We start from the raw sequence: 15345 nt of genomic DNA, 5'->3' as shown, positions 1-15345 counted from the left end.
GAACATGACATTCTGTGGACTGGAATATTAGTTCAGTCCGTTCAGCTCAGCTGTCCTGGCTGTGCTCCCTCCTGGCTTCTTGTGTCTCTGCTACTGTCAGAGCACAGGAAACTGAAAAGTCCTTGACTTAGAGTAAGCACTGCTCAGCATCAACTAAAACATCAGTGTATTATCAATATTGTTTTCATCCTAAATCCAAAACACGGTACTGAACCAGTATTAGGAAGAAAATTAACTCTATCCCAGCCAAAACCAGGACAGCAATGAATTAAAGTTGCCAAGCTACTTTAGAAGTATGTTAATGTGTCTTGGTAGATCCAAAGTACTCCTTGCTATCATACCTCAACTAGACCAGAGCAAATGTATTAAATCACTCATATACTGTAAAGAAGATGCTACTTTTAGACTGTAAATTCCTTTTCCCAGTAGTAGGGTGGGCTTTCATTCTTTTCTCTATTTTAAGCCTGCAGACAAATATCTTACACATTTATTTTATGGTTTTAAACTGCTACCATTACAAGGCTGATTAATAAGGTTTTATTAGCTAATTAATATGCTTTTATCTATATGAGCTTTTATCTTTATATGCCTGATTGCTACAGTAATTCTGTAACATTACAGGAAGCTATTTATTTTCAAATTAGCAATGTCATCATGACCTTTTGCCACACTGATAAGTCAAGTTTCTGGCCTGCCAGGTACATAGAGAGTAGCTCAAACTGTTCAGTGTTGGCTGTAAATTACAGGCTGATGAGTGGGTGGGATGATCTCAAGGAATGCCTTGATGTTGTAGTTTATTCTCCCAAGCATAAGTGATGATGGAATTGTCAATCACTTGAAAGGATGAAACAGTTAATTTTAAAAGTAGTGAGGGCAGTTAGGAATATTAATGCATGTGCTTACTGGGGACAGTGTCTATGTGCCCAGGCCAGTCTCTGCTGGTGTCTGTGGCTGTACGCACTGGCCACCCAGGGCCATTTCCAGTACTCCCAGTTGCTCTGTTAAAGATCCTGTGCAGGGTGTGTTTTGGGAGATCACTGCACCAGGCTGGTGTGAATCTCCATTTCTGATCTGTGGGTCCCTCAAGTCTAGTATCTGTGCTGACTAACTGGTCAAAACACTGAAAACAACCCACAGTAGGAATCTCTTCCTTCAAGAAACTTAAAATCTCAGCAGTAACAAAAAGAGAGTGGTTAGAATAGAGCCACTGAAGAAAAGGTTCTGTCTTGTAATGACTGTGACTTTAGCATTTGTTTGCATTCAAGTATATTCAAAGACACGACAAATTATTTAGAATTATTACTTTTCTGATCTTTAAACCATCTGGCTTGTTAGCTCTGTCTTTCCTTTGAAATGATTGGACATGGTCAATAGCAAGATGCCAATAAAAATATTTAGACTTTAAGAAAATGTGTAATTTTGATCATAACTCGTACTTTGATTCTCTGGAAAAATTTTAGCTTGTATTGGTAACTCAACTGATTTAAACTACAAAAATAATATTAATTAGAAAAAATAAAAATTACAATTATACTACTTGTATGAGAAAAACATGTTTTTTACTCTACTGTAGTTTCAAAGTTACAGATAAGTAACTTTAAAAAAATTCCATAAATTTGTTTCACAAGTAGTTTTGGTTTGGATTCCTCAAAAGTACATGGAGTCTGATTTCTGTTAGGGTTGGAACTGATCTGACTTCCTTCCATTAATGTTAAAATACCGAGTTCTGGACTATTACTCAAAGGGATTAAAAACTCTAGTGTGTCTAGGGGAAAACATTCACAAAAGGATGGGAATGAATTGATGTAGTATTTGTGTAACTATCATACATGCTTTCAAAAGGATTTCTATTGTTATTCAAGATTAGTTGAGCATAAGTTAATGGACTCTTAAAGTATTACCCAAAGCTTATTATGATAGACTATAGGAGCCTCTTTTTAAAATGTTTTTTAATAATATCAACTACAAGGTCCCTGAAGACATGATATTTCTAGGCTTAGTATTTCTTCATCAAATATTAAAATAGGTCAAGCAATTTGGTTGCAGTTCCTTTTCTGTTCATTCTCCTGCTGTAATATGCATACCAAGTAGAGTGCATTATGTAGATTTACCAACTGTTGAGTTCTCTGCTTTGTTCCATTATGTTGTTTATTTTGTAATCTATACTGAGAGTGGAGGAACTACAATTACACACTAAGGAAACCTGATATTTACTAATCCCATAAAGCTAAGGTCATCTTCTGTAGCAATGAGAGAATAAATTAATTTATCAGAATTCAATCTTGCAGAGGCAGCTAAGCTGTAGTGAAAAGACTGAGATGAGAACAAATGACTCAACAAGGTTCCTAGTTGCATGATTAAACTACTAATATCTTACAGTATGAATAACAGTGTATCTCTGTGGATCAAAATGTGTGTTTCCCAGGAAATATAACTTGTCAATTAGAATTTGGCTCAACTAAGGGCCTCAAAGTTTTTTTCTTAGGACCAAGTAGCCAAAGATAACCCCCAAAATGCAAATATTCCTGCATCACTTTTCCTCTGTTCAATTTTCCACACCTCTTGTTTTATTTCTGAGCAGGAACAGAGATGAAGCATCTTTAAATCTTGATCCCATCAATCAGCGTTAAGTTCTGTATGAAGTTTCACAAACATTAGGCAGGAATCAGACTGAGCAGGTCCTTGCAAACACAGTGAACCATCAATTATAAACTTAGCTTTGGTCAGGTATAAAGGAATGTGACTCTTCAGACTTCTTTTATTTAAAAATTGAAATTACAAAGTAGTGCACAGAAATGAAATGTTTAAGGTGGATATTTAGAACAGAATTAAAATCTTTCAATGTTTCAAAAATAAAGATGTACATATCTTTTACATATATTACCTGTCATGGAAAACTGATTCTTAGGGCATAAATTGCAGTGAAGATTTCAAAGTGTGTGACTTTAAAAGTTTGTAGTTCACTAGTGACATTGTTAAATGTGTTTCAATACCTTTTATTATACAGTAGCAAAATGCTCCTGTCACTGATTCATCTGGCAGCAGAACGGCTGCTGGGGAATACATAAGGTTAAGGAATAATTTGGTATGCTTGGTTTTGATTTTAAGCAATCTAGTATTTAGCAACTTAACAACTTAAGAAGATGACTCTTGTCTTGAAAAATATTTCTTGTACAGAGGCTTGTACAGAGCAATGTCCTTGATCCAGAAGCAGAATCCATGAAAGAGTATGTCAAGTGCAGTTTGAAGTTGGCAGACTGAAATTATCCATGAGTCTTTGATTTAATTTTGATGCCAGAGACAATCTTTGTTCTGGTATCTATCACAAAGCCTGTCAAGTCCTTGTCAAGTAAAAGTAAAATTGCATGTTCCAGTGTGTCCCTTTGCCAATACTAGCATATCATTACCTTTGTTTACCTTTCTTCTGTGTATTTCATTCTGTTTCTAGAAATTTAAAGTGCTTATCATTATGATTTCAAAGATGTCTTATTGGTAATTATATATTTCAAGATGAGCTGCTAGCTCTTCTGATTGAATTTCTCAGACTATCACTTTGAGCAAACTTAGGTTTATTTGTTTTAGTAGCTTACTGAGAAATAAACTTCATGATTATCCTCTTGTGATTCAAATCAGTCTCAGATTTATTTCCACACCAAGCACTGCAAGACAAAATAACGCTCATTTTTTGAATGGTGATTATGAGCAGCAAAATAAAAGAGTAATTCCTTAGGCAAATGCTTGATCCAACATCCCGGCAAGTTACTGCAATGTGTCTTTTGATTTGCAGAATTTGGGATCATGGTGTAAGTGTGCAGATTCAAGGACTCAACAGTTACTACAACTTCATGTCTTTTTATTGCCTTTCTTGTTACTTCTTGGTTACCCATTAAGGCCAAGATTACATATCAAGAGCTTTTGCGAAGGACTATAATTTTTCATGTATGTAAAGTATTTTTTCAAAATTCTGTTGGCTCTAAAATGATTAATGATTATAAGATAGAAAAGTGAATAAACTGAATGGCAATAACTGCATCTTCAGTTTTTAATCAAATTTTAAATATTCGTAATTTGCAAAACTACTTATGCAAATGAAATTGCCCCATCTCACTACCTATAATAATCCTACTCAGTTATGTTACTGCTAAGACATATACATTTATCAAGTTAAGATAAATGTGTGCAATTCTTCAAAGGCTTTGTGTAATTGCTTCTAGATTTGCCATCAGCTGTACTTGTCTTTGTGATTGTATCTGTACTTGGTAGGTTTTCATGTTGTAATTGTATGTTAATTGTTTGTGATCGTATCTATGAGGTTTTTATGCAGTAATTTTTAATGTCAATTGTCCGATTGTACCTTTGATGGAATTTTTAGTGTTACTTTTACCCAGAATGTACTTACTAACAAGAGATTCACAGAAACCAATATATATTAGACTGAAAATTATGTAGATGAAATGAGAGGACATTTCCACGAAGTTAACACATTGTGAATTATAAAGGTGAGTACTTTGATAATTTATAACTTTCCCCTTCAATTTATTCTGCCAAAGAAAAAGTGCTTGAGAAAGGCTGGTAACTGTAGTATGACTCAGTAGCTTTGAGAGTTTTCACAATCTTTCTGCTTGTTCCTTTGTGCAAATTCTGACATGCACTCTAGCTAATAAGATCAACTTTTACAATGTAATCAGGTTCCATTGATGTTTTTTTCAAGGCACAAACACAGCATAAGGGCAGAGCCACAGGCAGCTGCACTGGCCAGGCAGGCATTTTCCTGGATACCATCCAGTGGCAGGGACTTTGGTCGTGGGGTGGAGAGCCTTACTGTAAGCTTATTCAATCCAGGTGGTTTTGGTAGTGAGTATTGAGAATGATTTGTGTTGCCAGAGTATGAGGCTCTCAGTAAGCCCTGGAGCCACAAGAAATTTTCAAGACCCTATGTAAGCGTGGTCTGACTGTGCAGAAGGACAAATTCTAGGCATATTCCATAAATTCTAATATATGAAATAAAATTTTTTTCAGCGAATGTTTTTTTGTTCCTCCATATATTTCCCCAAAATGGCCTAACAGTAAATGGCAAAGGCAGAGGCTCCAAACCAAGTTAGATCTAGTAATTCAGTGGCTAAAATTCAGCAATAAATCAGAAAAAAAAAATCACTTCAGGCCATTTATGTTAGCAAATTCTATATGAGTGAACCATGAATAGGTGAGCAGGCAAGACCAGATGTGCTATTTAAATGGATTAGGTGGGCCAGTTAACTATTGTTAGGAGTCATTGCAATTGATTTAATTGAATCTGTTCTTTTGGCAGTTATCCCAAAAAGCAGACATTTAATTACCCAGGATGCCTGTGGTAGACAAGCAATTTCAGGCTAAATATGATATACTTCTAATCTATTGTGTGTTTTACTTAAGCATAAAGCATCCTTTACTCTTTTTTAAAGGTAGGAATAATTAAAAAAAAGTGATTTTACTGTTTTCCTCCAATCTGTGGAGTGCTCCAGGGTTGTCTGAGAGAAAGCATGAAGAGTAAGATGGCATATGAGAAGGAAGATGTGCCACTTTACCAGGGAAAATTTCAATACTTAGTTAAAGTAATAAGCCAAGCTGTTCTACTATAAGTCTTGCTTGAATAGAAATGTCTCAAAAGATTTAATCAAGGATGTCAGGATTTATAGTTCTGCACAGTTTAGAATATCCTAAAACCACTTGATCTCGTGAAGCTTATCATCATGATGAATTGGAAAGATATGGACTTCCTATGTTTCACAGATGCCCAGAGTTCAGTAAAAGGGAAAGAATTAAGTATTTGAGTCTTTCAAGAGAGAAGTGAATGCATAATTTAAACCTGTGCTTTCTGAGTTGTTCTTTAACACCAAAGAAGTAAAACCAAACCCCATAAACAGCTCAAAACACCTCAACAGCTCAAACACCTGGAACTGTTTCTGGAACCTCCGGAAGACTTCATGAGGTCATTAACCAGTATCTGTGTGGAGGCTGTGCCCCTTCCCTGATGCTTGTAGCCATTTCACTGGGCTGTGGGAGCTGTAATGGGTCCAATGGGACTCAAAAGAATATGCACAGGGAGGAAGACATGAGCGAAGTGTGCTGTTTTTCTGCCTTCTAGGAAAAGAGGTTTCTGAGTCTTGGTCTATTTTTAGGATTGCATCTGGTGTTTACATTCTGCTAGCAGACCAGACCAGACCAGAAAGCCTTTTACAGAAGCAATATGTATCTGTTCTCTCTGAGCAAGAGGATCTAATTGCTTGCTATCCCTACAAGATGGGTTACCTATCCTGTTGTCTCGTAAAATATTCTTCATGACAGGTTTTGAACTTTGTGTGGCTGAGGAAGGAACAAAATCAGTGTCTCCATTAATCTAAGACATCTCTAAACTCCTGACTGCTATGCAAAAGGCATGTGAGGCTCTAAAAAAATTATTAAGAATAGTAAGTTTTGCTTTCTTTTGGGTCACTAAACCCACAAACAATTTTTTGCTTGGATAAACAGATAAGGAATTGGTATTTTCCATTTGAACTGTATTTGAAGCATTTATCTCTCCTTAACTTAACTGAAAGAGCCCTAAAAATGAACCAACATGCCATGTACAGCATTTCTGTGACAAAAGCAGATCATGTCCATTCGTTTGAAGGTCTGGAACTCCAAAGAAGTTTGTACCATGCCAAGTAAAATCCACTCTTTTTCAGGGGATCAGCAAAAGGTTTTCTCATGCTCTGTTAGGTACAGATGGCCCAGCTTCCTGCTGTTTCTGCATTCACAGATCTCAATGTGTTCCTTGGAAAGAGGGTGATTTTGAACCTGAGGGAAACAGACTCTCCTTTAAACTTCACATCTGGCTGTGCTAAGAAGCCCAAGTTCAAAACAAAAATAAGCACCTCCTAGAAGAGTGTATATATATATATATATATATGACTGGTAATGAAAAAAAAAAAAAGAAAAAGAAAAGAAAGGTGTAGGTTTAAAGCTAAGCTAATTTGAGACTCAAGACTTGCAGAGGTTTGTGTGACTCTGACAGACTGTGCAGACAGAACTTCATCAAGTAATAAACCTTTCCAAGGAAACTCTGTCCTAAATATCAATGTTTGCCTTCAGTTTTTTATGCTCATTTACTGAGAATAACAAAAAATTTGGCCACTTTAAGTAGCAACAGTAAATTATATATTGTAGATTCATAGAATCATTTATGTTCACTGACACTTGATTACTTTATACTAATTGGTTTAGTAAGTACCAATTATATCCCTAAATGACTTTCTGAATGTTAATGTATCAGCTACATTTCTCATTTTTCTACATATTTGGTAGTTAGAAAATGAAACAGTAAGATTTCTCTTTCATACGTATTACTCATCATTACATTCTCTAGTAAAATGGTATTCCAGATGTAATGATATTTGCAAACACATTTAGACTGTAGTTCTTAGCATTCACATTAAATGTTAACCCATTATATTACTCAAGTTAGAATCAATGTGGCAAAAAAACATGGAGAGAAATTGTCATCTGAAGTTATGAACAGAATGTGTTTTGTAAATTTTTCTGTAAATAACTTTGGCTGAATAGTTAATGGAAATATCAAGGCTTTATAGTGACCCTAGATACTGATATGGCCTAATTCAACTCCAGTTTCATTTAGTAAAGCATCACATTAGCAATTCCTCAGAATAGAAATGGTCCCATGGGTGTTACTGTAGCTGTTCGGTTGGCTTTGTGTGCTGAAGATTTTTCTGCTGAAGAGTAATATTTTGCTGAAATGAAAAATCTTGAAGGAATATGTCAAATCCAATGAAAATGTAAGAAATTTAAAGTTTGGTTTTGAACTGACACTTGGAAATTAAATGGCAATCTTCATTTAGTTTTGCATGGAGCTTTGCTTTATTTTGTCTAAATTAAAGCAAACCTAAACCAATATTTATGTAAAAATGTTGATATGAAATGACAATTATTAAGTCTAGACTTCTCATGCCCATCTTCTTTTTAACTTCAAGTTAAATACTCAGTGTTCCCCATGATTGTTTTGGAAAACACTATAAATATTTAACACCCACACACAGATGAGAAGGAACAGCCTTTAGCTTATGCAAGTAGGTATTAAAAATCTTTATATATGGCAACAACATATACCTATTCTGCCCATGAAGAGGCAGATGAGGCTAACTGTAAGTGAACTCGTTTGCTCTCCCTTAGGAGTCTAGCTGCAGTAGAATTGAACACTATGTGAATTAATTTATCCTGCTTTCAGGCTGCTTGGCAGCTTTTGGCACTTCTGCTCCTCTATTTATGGCTGGCCTGAGGATGTACACGCTGCATGACAGTACACAGCACAGGCATATATCCTTAGTCAGTGTTTGAGCATGGGAGTAGTTGTTACTCTGAGGTGTCAGCTGGTTATTTCTTCGAGAAGCTGTCATGGGGATTGCATGCTCTGGAATTTACATTACTATCTTGAAATACTGTGCGATTTTTTTAGATTAAAGGACTCTGTCATGTTAAATGCACACCACATTTTGAATTTTATATCTTCCCTCCATCCTTAATGTGTTTTGAATTAAAAATTTTTAATTTGTTTTCCATTTGAATTACTCTCTGCTATCACACTTCTCTTTTGTGTTAATGTCTGGTCCTTTGTTGGTAAAAATGTGATTTCTCTTTGTTTAAAATGGCTGTGTTTTAAAATTCTGAACAAACAGTTCACATGAAAACCTATGCTAAGTGTTTGACAGGAGGAATGTAAATTCACTTCAGAATCACTACTTCAGAAAGTCCCATTGCATTTTGTTTTTTCGTAGAAAATCTGATATTACAACGCGGTGTAACTGTAAAATCTTGAGGTCTATTGCTGTTATTAATTGTTTTGGTATGGTAAGACAACCCGAGCTGCCAATCAGAACTGAGGCACCCATCATGCTAGATGCAAGGACTTTGACAGCTTATTTCCAGCCCATGAAGAATACATAAAGTGGGCTAGGTGCTAAACATGAGATACACGCTAAAGGGGGTGATTATTCAGACACACTACATATGCCTGTAAGCAATATCAAACCGTGAAGAGAGGAAAAAATAGCCTTCCTTATGTATACACACACTTTCAGAGCTTGATATAATACTAAGAACAAAGTTGTATTTTAAGGTTCTGTCCCCTGAGCTGGGGATCTCAAGAAATATGTATATTTAAGACATACCACCCTGCAAAGGTATCTGAGAGAGAGTTTGACATGCTGTAATATCTCCTTGCACCCTGTAACTTGGTTCTAGGGGTGATAATTAGCATTACACCATGGCCAGGTGGATTAACTGTGCTAGTGTAAAGCTCTTAGAGTCAGCTTGAATAAATCTACATGCAACTCCATTGCAGAGTATACCTAATGTAGGTTACTGTTGTATTTCATACAGAATTTAAAAAATATTAATGAAGGAAATTCCATACTGTGTTTGCAGCAGAATAGAGGTTGTTTAAATTGCTTTATACCCCTTTTCTATTGAATAACTCCAACATATGGAACTGTAACCAACTGGAATCCAATGCCAACTGTAAACAAGTGCAATCTAATGCCTCTCTCTTTCACTTTTAAAGAAACTATGGGATTTCTTTGGTCTACGGTAACTTAAAAATCATTGCTTGTCATAATACATCTGATACTACCTAGAAGTCCTATCCTAATTTCTCTTTGTCTCTAGTCTTTGAAGGTGCTAAACCCAACCTCAGTGGAGGAATAATCTCTTTTTCATTGTTTCCAAAAGATGGTGTAACTGAAAATTACTGAAACTGAAGGGGAGAAAAATTGATATCCTCAAAGAAAAAAAAAAAGTGCAGCAAAGTCTAAAATTAAAACATACTGAAGCAGATTTGATATAGAACATAGCAAGCTTGAGCTAAATGGATGGTTGCCAAAATTGGGTATTACTTTCCTTAGAAAAAGGAGAGTTTATTTTGAATTCTGTGTTCAAGCTGCCAAAAGCATAACTCATCATAATGTTAAAAATAATAACACCTTAGTGCAAGACAACAGTGCAGCAAGTGATGATTCGTGTTAACGTTCTCATTGGAGAGATGGTCTGTTTGGTAAACTGGGCATTGAGTAAGTACTTGCAAAACCTAAGATCTGTGGTGAATTCTGCTATTTGTTGCCTTTGGGATCCTGAGTGTGTTATTTCTTGGCTGCTCTTCCTACCTATTGTTCTGTCTTAGTTACATAGGTGGTAAACTCCTGGGAACAACATCTATCTCTTCTTTTCCAGAAAGCTAAGTGAGACACATGGTTTGTCCTCTCCCTCTGTTAATTTAAATTTCAAAATCCCAGACTGACTCCCCCCTCAGCAAATCTGTTTGTTCTTTCCCTTTCCCTACTCTTTGTCATTCTGCCTGTTCCTCTCCTCTGCTCTCCCCTGCTTCAAAAGCTGCAGGGATCTTAGAGGACCATGTTTATGATCTCCAGGAACTAATCTGGCTCGTGTCATTGGAAAAGTGCTTTGCTGTTTCAAGCACATATTTTGATGACTCTCTTCAAAACATATTTGTTTCCAGAGCTGAGTAAGTCAGAGCTTTTCTCAGTCACATAAATCAACAAACAATCAATGAGAGTCTGAAAAGAGAACACTCAGGTCTGGCCAGTTTGCTTCTAGTTTTCCTAAAGTGAATATTTTATGCCTATATTGTAAAGCTTAACTGATTTTTGACAGCTCTGAAACAAGACAACTGATTTCTAAGGAACTTTACAAATTAAGCAAAGCTTAATGAATTGTGGGGCATTCAAATATTTTTAAATTCAATCAGACTCTAACATTTCTGTTGCATCACATTGTTACAGAAAGGCTAATGAGTTTTGTTAAATTCTGTAGGACTTTTACATAAAGGGAAAAGTAATTTTCCCTTTCTGACTAAACAGCAACTGAAAAATGATGGTTTGTAAGAAGTATTTGGTTTCCCAATGGGAACAAAATCAATCTAATAATAAACTTATTTCCAAGGATATTATTGTTAAAAAAATATTCTTTAAAAACCCCAAAGATATTAGCTCTGCCTTTGAAAATAATATGGTTTTTAGAAGGAAATTCGGGATTTAATAACATTTTCAATGAGGCCTATTGTATCTTTACCATATCACATTCTATTTAAGTAGAATATAAACTAAGGGGTTTTGTTTGTTTATTTCTTCTGGGAAAAAATGTTGTTTTCTTCTGGAATTAATGGTAGGTTATTGGTAAGAGTCAGAGAAAGGCTAGGGAAATTATTTACAAGACCTCTTTATAAGTGCTGGTACTAGAGACCTTATTGTAGGGGATTTATATTAATGGGGTGTCATATGCAGCAAGGAATAAAACACATCCTTAATGTGGGTAAAAGCACTGAAATAAAATGGAGAGAGGATTAGATCAAGCTTGCAATTACTTTTGTCTGACAATAGCTAATTTTGCAAAGTACTTGAGGAAAACAAGATTGGATCATAAGGATTTAGACTAGCTACAGTTAAATGCTTGCAAATTAACCTTCTCAGTTTCAGTAACTTTTAAGGATTGATTTATCTTTAATTGACATATGTATACCTATGCATAAATGTACAGATACATGATTAAAAACTGAAAATATAGCCAAAAGAAAATGATGGGTGAGTTGCTTAAATAATATAAACTAAATTCCTTTGAAAAAGGATCAAAACCCTGTTTTGTAAAAAAAAATTTAAAAAACAAATCTTCTGAGATAATTTCAGTGGGTTTATTTTTCCTGAGAAAATGTAGCCAAGTATTTCTTAGTGAAGCTGAGAGGCAAAAAAAGCTTTAGCTAATAGTGTCGCCCACTGCAGAGAGCTCTTGAATTCTAGATGTGGTTCTAAAACTAAGGTTCAGAAGCTGATTAAGGACCAGAATCCCTGACTGAGTTTCTGATTAACATTTTGAACATGGAGTGAAATATTCAGTCTCTGCATAATTACAAAATATAGGCATCAAAGGAGAAAAATGCCTTTGAGTGATCTATTCTATCTCTTCCTTAGAGTAAGATAATATTTTTTAAGCTGACAGTTACAAGGGTTTTTCTGAAAGTAATTCTGAAGGTTCCCATTGATAGAATGCAAACTGTATCTCTTGGAAAAATATTCTATGACCTAAAAGGTCTTTCTGGAAAATTTTGCTGCACCACTGACATCCACAAATCTCTCTTTCTCTCTCAGGTGCAGTCTCTTTAACTTATGTTTGCCTTTACATTCATATTAAAATATTAGAATGAAAAGAGAAATGACCTAAAAACATAGAGAGTTTAAAAATATTTTAAAAGCCCAAACCTGCATACAAAGAAAAACAAATGCATTCAAAATTTTTCTGAACATTTGAATCATAGAAAGGGACATACTGCATTAGAAGCCGTGGTGGGTTGACCCTGGCTGGATGCCAGGTGCCCACCCAGCCATTCTATCACTCCCCTTTCCACCTGGACAGGGGAGAGAGACTTTCTTTCTTTTTTTACTTTCTTCTTTTCTTTTTTTCTTTCTTTTCATTTTCTATCTTAGGTTCCTATATTGGTATGGGGTCAAAGTTATATATCCAAATAAAATCTGTGATTGAATTTAAATTATCACATACGTCGCTCTTGTGAAAACTGTGTCCAATTGTGAAGTTTTCTTCCACTCTGAAATCTCTTCTTAATATTCTGTTAATCAGTTTTCTGATGCTTCTTGAATTTAAATGGTTCACTTCTTACACAGTGACTAAATAGTGTTTTTGAATTATGCAATATTACTTTTGTGTTATTTTTTTAAAAAATGTATATTCTAGCTTGAGCAATTGCATTTGGCCTCTCTTTATTTCCTTTGGAGCTTAGTAGGATCATTATTGTCTCCCAGTTGCTTTAATATAATATATGAGGACACACAATGTAAAAAGAAGCCAAACATACATCCAAAGAAGCAGTGTATTTTTTAACACATCTGTTCAGTACATATTGTATTTTCTTTTTGGGTTCTATAACATTGCAGCCATGACCAGATTGGTTTATATATTTAGGTATAATAATCCATATATGTACTTTCTGTGCATAGATTTCTATTTTTATTCTGGTCTGCCATAAAGGTTTGAAAGACCCCTTTTATCATGAAGTCATTGCTAGTTTGGTTCTTGGATTCTTTCCACTTTTCCAGTTGTCCCCTCAGTCTACATTAAATTTTCTTTTTTTTTTTTTCTTTTTTTTTTCTTTTTTTTTTTGAAATTAAATAGATAATACTCCATGAGAACTTCACACTGCGCTATACTTGCAATGTGATGTTAAAGAGCATTAGACCTGCTGTTTGTGTCACAGAGAAAGCATTGCAAATCTTGTTGTGGGGCTCCTGATGCAAGGACTCCCAGCTATTTTCTCAGACAAATAGTTTTCATTCTTATTTTTGAGCTGCCAATCTCAAGAATTTTTCAACAATCTCCTCAAACAGATATCTAAAGGTAAAAACATCAGTTGTTTTCATTGTGCTCTTTTGGCAGAGAGGTTTCATGAAGTCTGACACTTGGCTACATTTTGTTTTTCATTCTCTGTAGGTGGTTCAGTAAATTTGTTGACATAGACCAGGCAAAAGTGAGATCCTTTGAGTGCACCTTGAAGATGTCAGTTGCTATCCAGTATTTCTGCTGCTTTCCAATAGTGCCAGTGTTCTCTGGGAACATGATGTAAAAAACAGCCCTAAATATAAATGAGTTCGTGTATGTAATGTATACTTCTTCAAAATTTGAATTGTTTAGTCTTTAGGAAAGCTGACATACAATAAACATGCAAAGTTGTTAATGCTTCTCAGAAAGTATTGGTTATATTTTGTAGGACAATGAGTGTGTTAATTAGATGTTGGACTGGTGACAGTGCTATAAAATGACCAGACCTGTAGCCCTGCTCCACATGCAGTATACTCAGTGCTGATACCAGTATAGCATTCCTCCTGTCAAAAGTGAGCTTGGAATCTGTATGCTTTACATAGACAAAATCACAGAAGCTCCTGTCTCCCTCTGCTCTACCTGGAAGTCATGCAGATAGTAACTGACAGAAGGGAGCTCTGCAGCATTAGGCATGAAAGGCTCCTTCAAGAGGAAAGAGACAAATACCAATAAATTCTGTTTCAGCTCCAAGCACAAGTGCAGTCACTTGAAGGCAGCATCTGCTCTCTGTATCAGTGACTAAAATGACAGTTCATTTGCTAATAACTAATGTTATTTCTGTAGAATCCAGTCTAAATTCATCATAAGAACAACTCCATCCTAAACAGGTGATAGTCATCCATATTGACTGGGGAATTTTCAGTGATATGAAATTTTCTAAAACTTAAATGAAGGGTGTCAAAGCTTTCAAATCAAGGGAAACAAATGCATGACATCATGGTATAGATTGCTAAACTAATCACTCTAGAGAAAACTTGTAACAACTCCAGATGCTTCTTGCTTGTATGGGAAAGAGCGATGATATTTTGGAAGCATGGGCAATAATTGTCCAAATTATGAAGCATATTTTTTGTAGTCTTTGTTTTCCTAATGGTAATGACAGTAGGGTTCCCTTATTCTGCTCACTGGGGAGTAAATGGAAATACCAATCCAAATGATATTCAAACTCCTATCTTTCTTTGTTCCTCTCAGAATAATCTGTTGTGGATATGAAACATAAGACCTGTGGATCTGACTGAGCTAATAGGCATATTTCTAGCAGAATAATTCATTTCTTGAAGCACTTAGGTTTTATCCAGGAAAAGAATGCATATTTCAAAATGACAAAAGCAAAATATTTCCTATTTCAGTTTCAGCACCAAGGAATAGATAGGCTGCTTCTGCCACAACCAAATCTAATTTTTAAAAAACAATGAAAAGACACTGTCACAAGTAACATCATTGTCAGTATTTTCTAGAACCTTGATGTATTAAACTTCACCTTTGCTGTGAGTATCAATGATGTGTTACAGAATTTTGGAGATTGGACAAAAGCATTTGTCAGGAAATAGAGGTTGAAGTAGTTCACTCATATACTGTGGAGCAGTATTTTTCAGTAGGTATGCTTTGCATTACTGTTTGTTTTGATTCACTACGACAATGTGCAAAACAGTAAGGGGATCAAAATTGCTACCTACCTGTCTAATATCTAAATGCGTATAAATATTTTGACACGAGGAGCTGAGATTTTAAAATGCTAAGCACTACTGCAAAATGGATTAGCCTTTAGTAAGGGGAGCTTCAAATTGCAAGTGCCAGGGGGTTAATAGAAAGCAGTGCGCCACATTTCCTGATTTACCCTTTCACTATCTTGTCCAAAACACCTGGGTAATGTGCTACTCATAAATTATAATTCAATAAGCATATTTTGAGTTTCAA

This window comes from Myiozetetes cayanensis, unplaced genomic scaffold, assembly GCF_022539395.1.
Source record: "Myiozetetes cayanensis isolate MyiCay16 unplaced genomic scaffold, myiCay2020 scf1, whole genome shotgun sequence".
NCBI classification, from domain to species: domain Eukaryota; kingdom Metazoa; phylum Chordata; class Aves; order Passeriformes; family Tyrannidae; genus Myiozetetes; species Myiozetetes cayanensis.
This window is presented reverse-complemented; position numbering follows the sequence as displayed.